The 14,267-nt window shown below is 30.5% G+C and overlaps 1 protein-coding gene across 3 annotated transcripts in view; it reads left to right on the forward strand.

The window, feature by feature from the left end:
* Window positions 1–288: 288 nt before the first annotated feature.
* Window positions 289–14,267, forward strand: part of LOC126775937 (putative epidermal cell surface receptor) — a 40,226-nt gene continuing 26,247 nt past the window's right edge. For all 3 annotated transcript variants that reach the window (XM_050498122.1, XM_050498124.1, XM_050498123.1), the window contains exon 1: window positions 289–471. The gene's annotated coding sequence lies outside the window, so the exon portion shown is untranslated. The remainder of the gene's footprint in view (window positions 472–14,267) is intronic.

A 14,267-nucleotide genomic window follows, 5' to 3' on the forward strand; every position in this document is an offset into this window, starting at 1 on the left:
AATTTTACACTTAGATTATAAATTCTACTAACAATACCAGGTAATACAATACCACTTAATTCCTCAATATAAACAACAAATAATATTTAAAAACAATCGCTGTCAATTTGCCAGCTGCTAACTATTATGTAAATATATTATGTTGTGAATCACAATCGAGTAGTGAGCCCGTAGTAGGAGCTCACTGATGCGTTTCGCCACGACTCGAAGAAAGGCTCGAAGGCTCGCTTTCGATGTTTACAGGGAGAAATCTGAGACCGGTTGGCTCACTGCTCACTCCGTCAGAATCACGCGTCGCGTTCACACGTCACGTTCGTATACTAACTGTGTTTCACGTGTCAACAACCTAAAGATACCGCAGTAACTTAGACATTAACTTACACTGTGTTTCGCCGTGTCGCGTGTGCTGTGTTGTGTTTAACTTTTTTGATTAGAAAGTGCGTCTGTGCAGTGAATTTCCGCGGGCCACCGGTATGTTTGAGTATAATAGCGGTATTATTTAGGGACGGCGTTTCCATTCAGTGTTAGGGGAACTTCTCACGATTGCCATCTCGACGGTTATGTAGTTTTTTATGTCGGCTTATTTGTCGAATAACTCCTTTTTTTTTACTCGTTTCTATGATGTAGGAAATACAAAACGGTTTCTCCTTTTTTAAGTAATGATTTCACATAAAGTAATATGATATGTATATACGAAATTATTAGATTTTAAGTATTTATTACTAAGTTACGATAATACGTACCTTGTTTTGTAACGGTTAATAACATCAATAAAGTAACAGTATGTAAATTTCCCATAGCTGGGCTAGATCCCTTCCTTTGGAGAAGGTTTAGATATTATTCCACCACGCTGCTCGAATGCGGCTTGGTGGATACTCATGTGACATAATTTTATCCGCCACGTGCAGGGTTAAACAAATAATTATTGTCTGAGTTTGAACCGATAATATTTGGTTAAGATTCACGAGTTCTAACCACTAAGCTATCTCAGTTCACCAAAAAGGCTATTCATTTATGTAAATTCATATATCATTAATATTTTAAAAAAAAAATGTTGTCTTGACATACTAAGGTTTAAGACGAAGCGGTGGCTACCTTTATTAGAGTTCAACGAATGCTGTCACTTGAGATATGGAATTTTAAAAATAAAGTTCTTTCAAGTTACAAGGTTAAAAAATAAATATATCACAAATGAATATGATTAAAAATTTAATATTATTGATCATTATATCATTAAACCTACTAAAAAAAAGTGTTCATCAATAAATTTATTTAAGAATGATAATATATATATATATATATATATATATATATATATATATATATATATATATAAAGTCGTTAAGCTTCAATGTAATGTATTTTATTCTTTATTTGTTTTTATATTTAGAAAAATTCTAATACTTGTTTTAAAACCGACTTCGAAACAAAACCTTGTAACGAAACCGCACAAAGGGGCAAACGAATTGCTGTCAGCTGAAATTGAATATGACATCGAACAGCTTTTAATTTCTCATCCCATATTCTAACAGAATATATACATTCAAGGCATCAGAACAGGGAGTTGAAGAACTACAAACAATGACTTGAATTAAAATGACTTGATTAATTTTAGAAGCATATTTTTTTTTATAGTATAGGAAGGCGGACGAGCATATGGGCCACCTGACGGTAAGTGGTCACCAACACCCATAGACATTGGCATTGTAAGAAATGTTAACCATCGCTCACATCACCTATGCGCCACCAACTTTGGGAACTAAAATGTTATGTCCCTTGTGCCTGTAATTACACTGGCTCACCCTTCAAACCGGAACACAAAAATACCAAGTACTGCTGTTTTGCGGTAGAATATCTGATGAGTGGGTGGTACCCACCTAGACGAGCTTGCACAAAGCTCTACCACCAGTTAGATATATTTATGTTGCTACGTTTTCTAGTCTCTAAAGTTCAAAAAGTTTGAGATAACATTAATATTGATGAAGCCTTCATGGCTGCTTTCGGTCACGGCGGCCATTCTCAAGGAATACCGTCCAACTGTATACGACATAGATAGAATTTAATGCGCAAACAGAAGTGCACTCTCTATACCTGCACTTACAATAGTGACAGAATTTCTTAATAGAAAATATAACGTTTGACAGGTGAATTTATCGCTCAAATATTTTTGAGTTCATATCGATCTGTATCTGTACTTCTGTTTTCTAAGGGAAAATAATAATAATTTATTTATTCGAGTAGCAAGACTCGTATACAAAATTACAAAAAAAAAAAAATAATCTACTATATAGTACTTATATAATTTACTGTAACTTTACAACAGCGTTTTATAAATATACAGTCTAGCATGTTAGCAATCATGATTAGAATTTTGTTGGAGCTGACCCGCACCCTGTGAACCAAGGATGCACAACTTTTTCGCATTAATGCGTAAAAACAGTCTATATTCGCATCAGGAAACATCCCTGAAGCACTACAGAAGAAAAACTTCGGATGTTAAATAAATCATAAGGCTAGAATTCTAAAATATAATTAATAAAAATAACATATATTTTATAAGCTAGTCTATGACTATTTGCTTAGATATATTATTATTTATATATATTTTTGTATATATTATTATATTTATTGATACTTGTTAAAATAAATGACTCAATATTTTAAGCATTTTTTGTAAATAATAACCGCATAATATTATTAATAGGGCAAAACACTTACTACGTACAGTACAGTATTATGTAAGAAAGGACAAAAGACTAGTTTAACAGTATGATAAACTTTACATCGAGATTATTGACCCAGTCCTATGAAAAGTTTTCGTATTTAGGTTTTACAATTTAGATTTAAGTTTTTCAATTTACAGCGAGTATTAGAGAGTAAATGATATCTAATAATAAAATTATTCGCGCTTCTAATAATTTAATTTTACGTTGTTTCAAAATGTACTTTGCATAATATATTATATCCTTATACCAATGTAATGCAGTACCAATAACATAATTAATAACTATATATAAAAAGACCGCCGTCACATAAAACAAGTGTATTTACTTAAGTCTTCTATCATTATAATGAGTTTAAAGGTCAACTATAAGCATTTTCTGTCTCAATATGTATAAATATATTCTAAAATAATTGCAGGACAATTAGAATGCGAAAACAATATCGGGCATATTTTGTAAATAAATTCTACATTTTCCCCATTTTAACCATTATTAATAAAATTAAACATATTACTCATTAAGCGTAAGTACTTTGGCCGTATTCGTAATATTAATAAAATTTTTAGAAATGAAAAAAAAAACCAAATACATTACGTATGAGCGCTATTACTTCTGACCTAATTTGTTTTTATATATACAAGCAAAATCTACGGAAACTATTTCGCTTATATATAATGTAACCAATGTTATTACTAATTGTTATTTTGACTTCTAGAATTTTATAATGAAAGCAATCGGTTTACGGTTCTATTTCAATGTTTAAAAAGACTGTTATCGCGTGTACAGGTATAATAATTAATTATTTATTCCGCAAGAGTACTTCGAGTATGCTGTTTACATAACAGCTATATGCGTGCGTACGTTTAAAAAAACGGGTAACCACTGCTTCGGAACTGCACAACATACAATGCTTGAAGTATTATAACGAACGCGAACTGGCGTGTGAGAAATATTTTATTAATCATACCGTTTTAAGAATAGGGTTGGTTGTAATATAAATAAGGTAATACAAACTTTTTGTATACATATACGACTTAAAACGAGGTCGTCTTGTTATTGTATATTTTTTATAGATTCATTATGGATATCTAATATAATCAAGTCAAACTATTAATCTTAGTTGAATTTGTTCGTGATTGTATTAAAGGCTTAGGTTTTATTTAATATAATTATTATATACATTGATAACATAAATATAGACAAATTATTAAAATCACGACAACGTGGGCTGTTGGCGTCACTGTCACATTGGCGACTGCTTGTCCGATTGTGGAACTCTCCATACATGAATATGTTCCACATTCTGTGCTCTGTTCCTGGGTCGGCGGAGCTCTCTTTAATACAAAAAAATGATCTCGATCCCTCTTCGCTATTGCGTAAACTAGCTCGAGGCCATCCCATCAGCCGGTTTCCTTAAACATACAGAACAGATGTTTAAACATACCCCTGGTATTCAATAAGTATCATTGTTCCTTCGTTTGATTATTTATTTATCTATACGTATCTATGTATTTATAAATATGAATATTTTACTGTTTGAACTGCACTCGTAACCATACATTCACTCGACTGAGTTAGATTTTTTTTTTATAACAGAATGTTATGGTCTTTTTTAAGGAATTCATTTTAAATCCCTTCCAATTTAGCGTAAAGCTTGTGCTAGGAGTGAGAATCACAATAGTCCAAAGCGTCAGAAAACTGCGATTTTACATCGATAGGCGGCCCGTAAACCGTTAGGTACAATATATAGCGCGCGCGTCGCAAGAGATAATTGTTTAGAAAATAACTTAAGAAGGTATTGCAAAACGCACATTTGTTAGTTTCGTGAAAATAAATTTTCTTCGCATACATTACCAATAGTAACCAACAATTCGTTATTGAAAATTTAAACTTGGATTTACAACGCACGCCAGATATTTGCCTATATATTTGCATAATTAAAAAAATATCAAAATTAGAAGAGTAATCATTTGATTTGTATGCTTTAATTTCTCTCAATTATATCGTGAAAAAAATACATTTTGCAAACGCAAGTTAAACACATTTATAATAATCTTGACCCAATAAGCCCTTCGTAGATAACGCTAGCAAAAACCCATGACGTCAGACTTATTCCATTATCGCAAAAGTTTGTTCCTTTTCCATTAATTATAAGCATATAATTAATTTAACTTTAATTTAAACTACTTTTTATAACGTTATCAGCTGTTTTTATTTACCTGTGTATATATAAGAACTGACTGACTGATATGTCAAACTATGAAAATTTGCATACGGGTTTCTTTTACAAAGTAGGTTAGCACTAAGGATGGATTTTTGAAAATGGACCTCCCGAGTTAATGATAAAGGAGTTGAAAGTTTATATGAAAATCCTTCGTTTTTAAAGAAAGAGCTATAGCAATTGGTATTTAGAAAATTCGAATTATTATGAGCGAGTGAGCGAAGCCGTATGTAAAGCAGTATTTACATATATGTAGTAGACACATTAATGTTTCATAAAAAAACATTGAGGAGCTATTTTTTTTTCTATATCATAGGCGAAAGGACAAATGGTCCTGATGGTAAGTGGTCACCCGGCACTGACGTCGTAAGAAATATTAATCATCCCTTTTATGTCCAATACAGAACCAACCTTGTACTAAGATGCTATGTCCCCTGTGCCTGTAGATATACTGGCACACTCACCCTTCCAACCGGAACACAACAATATTAAGTATTGCTGTTTAGCGTTAGGATATGATGATTGGGTGTACCGAATCAGACGGACTTGGATTGATTGATAGATTTATGATTTTCATAATAACTCACTGAGTTTCTTTCGCTTGCTCTTTTCAGGTCAAGTGCAGTCTTCCGAACTAACGGTAGTTTTATTATGAATATTAAAAGTGTAATGCTTCTATATTGATGAAAGAAATTTGAATTAGAGTATTTTTTTGTATTTAAGAGCAGAGATCGTGTTTTACACACATTTTAAACGAAACGTTCAAAATAATTCAATTTCTATTATTCCCTTTATCGATGTCAGTTAAAACTTAAAATGAATTCATTATTTCAGGCTCTTATTACTTTTGCTTTTAATATTACAACAAAATGCCTTTCTCTAAACTGGTCAGTGGCAACCCTAGGAACATTACATCAATATGCCGGTCTCGGCTACCTCATTGACAGCAACCCGGTAACCGGACAACATATTCACATGCAAATGTCGGTGATGGAATGTCCACATTTACGACTAGAATCGTAAAAGTTAATAACGTTTTGTCTAAATAAAAATGACCCTTCCCATCAAGAGATGTCACGTTTATTTTCATTATTATCATAGATATATTTAAAAAAAAACTTTATACAATCTAAAGTTAATTGTAAACGTTTTTTTAAATTAACATATATACGCTTATTATACTGAAATGAAATACATAGTTCTTATTAATATGTAAAATTAACACATAAATATATACAGCTGTAAAATCATAAATTTTGTTACATGGAAAGATACGACGCAATTACTAAATTATTCTTCCAATAAAAATATTTTATAGTAGTTCTAAGTATAACTTCAAGTGCCAGGTAAATATTGGTGTTGTAAGGAGTTCGATTACGATTCAACTTCCTATACTTACTATAAGATTATATATTGTTATGTGTATATGTGTGTATATGTATATACATATATGTAATATGTTTCTAAATAAATTAAATGTACAGGTAATGTTTAATACTTTTAATATGTTTAATAAGAAAAAATTCAACTTGTTTTGCCACAAGAACAAATAATGAGAATTATGCTTTGTGAAACAATCAGGAGCTCTGCATTGTCAATTATCTGTTTCATTTATTTTCTACGTCTCCAGGATACCTGCTCTAGAGGCAGACATGAGGAAATAACATTGAACCCTTTTTTACATTATTTGAAGTGATGCAACTCAAAAACACAGTGACGTAGGACCTTAGTTAACTGGACCAAATCGATTCATATTGATCTGAACATTAATTGCTATCGATATGTAACATGAGCAAATCATATATCGAAGTGCTCGCAATCATCAAGCACAATCTGTATATATAATAGTTCATATAAATACGCAAGTCCAGTAATTATCAAAGGTTGTATGTAGCTTTGAAGACTGCATTCAATGAGACCTTATTTAACATTAAAAGTGTCCCCACTTCTTCACAACTCGCAAAATGCTCAAAAAATAATAAGCCGCGTCAAAGAGATCCAAAAAAACCACGACAGAGATTAGTCCGAAAGGTTTACAGTTAGGACAATAGTCCAATCGCATTTTCGTTTTGGATAATATAGCCACCAACGACAAACTCTCTGGTAATTCATGGATTCTGTTTAAATCATCGGCAAAGACATGCAAGGTCAAGTACGTATACAGTAAACAGTGTCTAATTGACCATTTAATATAATTGGTATTGACTTATTTACACAGCCGTACTATATCAACGTATATAAATATTAATTATATATAAAACTAAATGTCTCACTGCTGAACAAATGCCTCCTCTCAAACATTTGAAGCATTTTTAACTAGATTGCGGCCATGCTTGGTGTTCATTTATATGTAGGGCATCCGAGTATAAGATGGATTATAAACACAAATTGAGAATATTCAGTGGTACTTGCCCGGGTTGGACCTCGGAATCAAAGGTTAAAATTCTCGTCCTCTAACCAATGGGCTATCATAACATACTTGAATAAAACAACATTTTCAATAATAATAACAAATATTTCATAATAATATTGGAAAGGAAAATTAGAATTCCATATGAGATGGACTTTTATGATGTTTGAACGAGGTTTGACCTTACGACCAGACCTACACATGTACACATACTATATATGTACAATCAAGGACGTATTTGTTCATCGCTAATAACAAAAATAACTTATAACGACTTATACTTAAGCATAACCAATTATAATATTAAATAAATCAGTGTTTGCTGTAATAATAAATTGATGAATGAATTATCAATATATTTACAGTTATAGATATTAATTAATTAAGATATATATAAATCGATTGTTTAATCTTCAATCTAAAGATCGAAATTGGGCAGTCACCTCATTGATAAGCAACAGATATCTGCTAATCCTTCCATTAATCCTCAATTATTTGCACATTTAACTGCATATAATTTTCAATCCTAAATGTAGAGATTTCATATTAGGAATTATTAATTTCAGTCGTAAGCAGTACATTTATATTTTATGTAAAAAGCCGGTAAATTTATTTTATCTGTATTTTTTTATTGGTATAATCAGACTAAATATGGCCAGCGATGTGGCGTCGCTCTACCAAAATCGGTGACTACGATTATAGTTTTGACGATGTTACGTCACACTTTTTATAAGGACGCGTGGAGCTAATACTTTTTCAATAACATTCTTTTACGTATATTTACAAAATCACCAAAAGTGTCCTTCTGTCCTTATGAATTTTTTCTGGGTGTAATACCATTAGTAAATCCACAAATGTTGATATTCTCGTTATAAAGCGTATAAATATTTTTATATATATTTGTAATGTATTATATTTTCCAACTAAGTTCATAATTTTTCTGAATAGTGAATTGAAAATCTTCTGTGTTTAATTTTATAGTATAATATTTTTAAATGAATTTTAATGGGAGGCAATAACAATTACTTATATATATGGCATATCTAATCTATTATTTATTTATATTTTTTTCTATTCCTTCTGTCATTTTCGTTGCTAAGCACGACACTCATGTTATTCGGGTTGCCATGGGCAATAGTCTCTATGATAAAACATTATAATGGCTCATAGATACTTCTAGTCTTCATTACAGCTTAGATTCGTTGCTTATGGTAGGTATTTGAAAACAAAGAAATATATTAAACGTTTGCTTGAATTTTTAAACTCGAAATATTTGAGTTCAAAACTGGAATACTTTTTTCGGAAAATGAGTCATTTCAAAAATTCACATACGCCATAACTACACGAACCGTTTACCTAACCATGATTTTTACGGTATTTAAACCGGTTTTTTTGAATGCCACATTTCACTTGAAGGAATTTTATTGTTTTCGAGTCCAATAGCAGACTCATTCAAGTCCAGGCGTTATAAGACTGCGCACGTTTTCAAAGCCTGAAAAATAAGGAACGTGTTAAATTTTCTACGACATTTATAACTAATTGTAAACATTTATAAATGTTTGTAATGTTACATATTTTTTGTCTCCTTTTGAAGAGAAGGGTCGGCGTTTATTTCACCACGCTCCTTCAATGCGGTTTGATGGATACAAATGCAGCAAAATTTCAAATTTTTCATGGCTTTTTCATGATGTTTTGCTTCACCGCCGAGCATCAAATGATAAATAAGTGCAAATTAAGAACAAGAAAAGTAAGTTATGCTTCCTTTAACTCAACCACTGGGCCGTCTTGGCTAATATATATTTTTATCAAAATATAATTATAAACTAAGATAAAAGGATTTAAAATGTAATTTCCATGTTTGTAACATTATAATTTCGCATACCTGCGCAAACCCACGGAGCTAAGGTCATGAAAGACATTTCGAGTTTTGCGCTTATTATACACATCTTTAAATGTCAATACAGTTCAAAGGATAGATGCACAATTCGCTATTTACATGTATGTATATTAACAATGCTTTCTATCTAGTTTTTAAATTTTGACAAACTTTTATTACGTGTAGTAATAAATGTGGATCAAATCTTACTACTGAACATTAAATAAGTCCTATCCAAACAATGAAGCTAATATCTTACACGAACATTTACATATAACAGTAACAGCCTGTGAATGTCCCACTGCTGAGTTAAGGCCTCTTTTTCCTTTTTGAGGAGAAGGTTTGAAGCTTATTACACCACGCTGCTTTACATATAATTTGAATATAATATTAATTTCCCATTTAAACCGCCTTAGGAGATGAATTAAAAAAAAAATCTTAGTGGTCCATAGCAAGTTCCTAGACAAAATGTTATCCTATTTCCGGCTTAGTATATTTATATCCGGCTTAGTATGTCAGTTCATACTAGCGTTGTATCTCAGTCAGTTATTGTAAAATATTATTATACTACTTTTTTTTCGTTTTACTACGTGGATCAAATATACCTACATTTTAATTTGGTAACGTTGTTCTTGCGCTCGATGTAGAGAGAAAAAAAATAAGAGTGTATCTATATTACAGTGTACAGTTGTAATATAGAATATGTAATATTACGTTGAGGATGGACGGATTTCCAAATGGCTTCCGTTCCGTTGTATATACACGTAATTCGACATTATGACATTCATTCAACATGTCCTGCCCTGTACCTATTTAAAAAAAATCTAAAATGGTGGTAGAGCTTTGTGCAAGCTCGTCTGGGTAGGTATCACCCACTCATCAGATATTCTACCGCAAAACAGCAGTACTTGGTATTGTTGTGTTCCGGTATGAAGGGTGAGTGAGGGGTGCCAATGTAATTATAGGCACAAGGGACATAACTTCTTAGTTCCCAAGGTTGGTGGCGCATTGGTGATGTAGGCGATGGTTAACATTTCTTACAATACTAATGTCTATAGGCGTTGGTGACCACTTACCATCAGATGGCCCATATGCTAGTCCGCCTTCCTATTCATTAAAAAAAATATCTTAACTTTGAAACAATACCTTAAATAATAATAATAATAATGTAATACCTTAAACGTAGATGAAACTGTTGTGCTCTGTTTGTCTTTCTCAATGGCCGCTTGAGATAACCGATCTTGATGAACCACATCGCCAGACCAAGAGAGGTAACTTGAACAATCGTTCATGTCAAACTAAGTTATATTGTATTCGAATAAGTTACACAATTGCTTGAAGATATTGATAATTTTTTTTTTATAGAAATGTTTCTTTAATAAGTTGTCAATAATTAAAAAAAATATATAAGATGAGTATGACCTCTTTTAATTATTTATCTCAAGTACTAATCTACTCACCTTGATAAAGTAAAAGTAGTTAATTCACGAAAGGACAACTGGCATACATTCTAAGTCAAAGTCAGCTGGACTCGTTTAATGCGTGTTACGACGTCTAATATATATTTTATATTTCCATATTACTAAAATATAGTTTGTGATGCTCCGTAATGTAAACTGATGTAAACTAATGTAAACTGAAATTATGGTAGTTTGATATTGTATGCAATATTAAGGTAAAATTAAGATTTTAATTTGGTTGAGACATGTAATAAACAAGTTGACATAAAAAAATAATTAAAAAATATTTTTTTTTCTTTAACGTAATAAAAACTATACATATTTATATCACTTTATACATTTTTTTTTGTTCATATAAACGGGAGTGTAGGCCTGGTGGCTTGTAGAACAGTTTATCTATTGCAAGCACCAGTCTTCACATTACTTACTTGATATTTGAATGTTATATGTCAATTTGTAAACTTTTTATGAAGAAATAAATAAAATATTATTATATCATAAAATATTATAATAAAAAAGATAACATTACTCTCTTATTTGTAAAGCGCCCACACATACATATATCTTTAAAAAAGTAAATTTTTCTTTTAAATTGTATTTATATTTTATATTTAAAACCTATGTTAGGTAAATAGAATACCGGTCAAATAAATTACTTTGTCGGTATTTTATGTTAATTATTATGATTGAAATTATTATTTAACTTAAGATGTTTTAAGTTAATAAGGCGAATAATTTAACTACATTTTTCCTTAAAGTTTTTATAGATTTATTTAAGGTGTTAATATCATATTATATTTTTTGTGTAGTTAGAAAAAACAGTGTGAATATTAGTTTCGCTTATTGTATTTTTTTAATTTGTTGTAGATGGCAATGTCTTAAAACTGTAATAACCGACTAAGAAGCCTTTAGTAAACCTAAAACTTAAAGGATATCAATTTTTCATGTCAAGTGATATAAGTTTATATATTTTTAATTTAATTAGATTAATGCAATAGTCCTTCAACTAACTATAACCGGTCGCAAGTAACGCTTATTAAAACGATTGTGAGGTCATATGAAAAAATAAAGTTTTATATTAGCATACGTTAACTTATGTGCGCGTTTCTTTATACAACACTGTTTTTTTTACTTCTAATCTATTATATACAAATTAAAATGAAATGCTTTTCGTTAGTAAGCGCATCACCTTGAGAACGATTGAACCGATTTGTATATTTTTTTTATGATCGTAATAATCGGACAATTAGATTTATAAGAAAAAAAATGAAATAGTTAATAGCATAAAGCAAATAGCAAATAGCACGTGAATTTTGTAAATTGTGTAAAACGGATAGTACGATAGACGGATACTTCTATGGGATTACCTTTGGGGTTAGATTGATTTTTGGGATAGGATTTTATTTTTTAATATTAAGTGAAAATTTTACAGAACATCTATCAAATATTTAAAATAAAATTTTAAACAAGCCAGTTGAATAACAAAGTTTAACTACATTCTTAAATGTAAGAGCTCCAACTTGTTCAAACAATATTACAATGGGTTACGAAACCTGGTGACCGATTGAGAAAAACCTCTGTTGTTTGTGTGAGAACCTCTCAGTTCTCACTGTGGAAACTTGCTTAAATGCACAATTACGATTGAACAAAACGTAGGCTTGTTTAATTGTTCATTGCTTCTAAAGATGTTTTAATTCAAATGATGGTTATCTTATTATATTTTTTTTTAATAAAATTGCTTCTTTTAGGCTGTAGTTGAATGTGTAAGTGCTTAATTTAATATTTAAATAATAATTACGATTAAACATTTCAACTTCCATTACTATATAAAATGTTACTGGGTAAAATAATTATAATTTTTACAATGTTTTTAAAGATCGAACTGTTAAATATTAAGATAAAAAAACTGTTTCTTACTTTTATAACTTTTTAGGCATTTAGTATTATTTCATTTTTTATAAAAAAAAGCCAATATGGTAAATAAATAAGCAATGCTGTTTCTTCTTCTTTCGAATGTCAAATCAATAAAGACAGAAAGAGACAAAGGAGTGTTTAACTAAACAATCGCTATGCAATTTTAATAACTAAGGTATTTATTTTATATGTATTTATATTTTAAAGAATTTAAAATACAGGATTAAGTAACGGTTAATCTTAAACGCTGTCTTATGTATAGGAATAACGCTCAAAAAAATTTACATCAGAATTTTTATTTCTTAGAAATTTCCGATACGGTCGAAACATTGTGGAACGCGATTTTGTTATTAGTATAGATAAACTAATTGCGAACAACAATCCGCTCTCACCGGATGCTGTTTCAAGTGTATCTATTTATTGCGTTGACCGCATTACAACTGAATTAACAGTAAATAAAATTTTAGTGTTTAATAAGAGAAAAATATGTCAAACAGTTATTATGTTGCTGTTGAACAGGCAAATTAATTTCTTTACATTAAAAATAATCAATAATTTTTACGCAAACATACGAGTGGTATACACATATATACATTATGTCTTGTAATACACACATACAGGCTATCCGTGTTTTTCTATCTCTTTCTATCAGTTTGGTAGTTTTATACGGCTTCATGTTATTTTTTTTCTTTAACTTCACAATCAAAATTTGAATTTATTTTGATTGCAATTATTTTCATTTGGATTTGTGTGACTAGCGATAATGTAAATTTAACCGCCTTGATGTCCTAATGACTATTGGCTGGCTATAAGGCTGTAGGTATCGAAGTTCTGGAGATTTCTGGCAGCATGGAGTTAGAACGTTAGCAGTGTTGGTTCACTCGTTTTCTCTATTATCTATAGTGGATTTCATTTATAAATGTAAGATGAGAGTGCCGGGTTTGCTCACAAATACACTTGAACTATAATAACTCATTCGTTATAATCTAGTTTGTGGGTTCGTCAGGTCATGTCACTTCGGTCAGATTTACTTCAATAAATGGATTATTTTTCGATCTTTTAAATGATTTGAAAATTTGTCTTCATTAAATTTTTTTTTTGCTTTCAATACTGAAAGTCATTAAAGATCATTTAAGACAAATGTCATCATTTCAATAGACATGTGCGAGCGACTAATTTCAAACCATTAATTAACTTACAGATAAAAACAAGAGCATTAATCTAGTAAATAAGAAAAGACAATGTGTTTCATTTTTTACATGACAATTAAAAAAAAAATGTTATGATTTTAAGCAACTATTTATGAAATGTACTACATTTTTCCAAATATTTTCAACTTTACGGCCATTTGAATAAACGTCAATGTTACTTATGCCCTTATTAGGTATACATGATTATTTTTCCACAGAACAATAGACAGTTTCCGTGTCACATACGGTGGGAAGATGAAGATGTAAAGAAATCGACCTCAATCGATTCGCGTTTCACGTTGTGCAAACTAATTTATAAACATGATATTGACTTGTAAAAAACGTGACGTAATTATCGCTCTATTTAATTTTTATTAATGACGATAAAAATTACTTTGTGATGATGATTTCATGAGCAACAACACTACACAGCAATACTTAGTATTGTTGTGTTTCTGTTGAGTGAGGGAACT

This window comes from Nymphalis io, chromosome 19 (genome assembly GCF_905147045.1).
Source record: "Nymphalis io chromosome 19, ilAglIoxx1.1, whole genome shotgun sequence".
Taxonomy (NCBI): domain Eukaryota; kingdom Metazoa; phylum Arthropoda; class Insecta; order Lepidoptera; family Nymphalidae; genus Nymphalis; species Nymphalis io.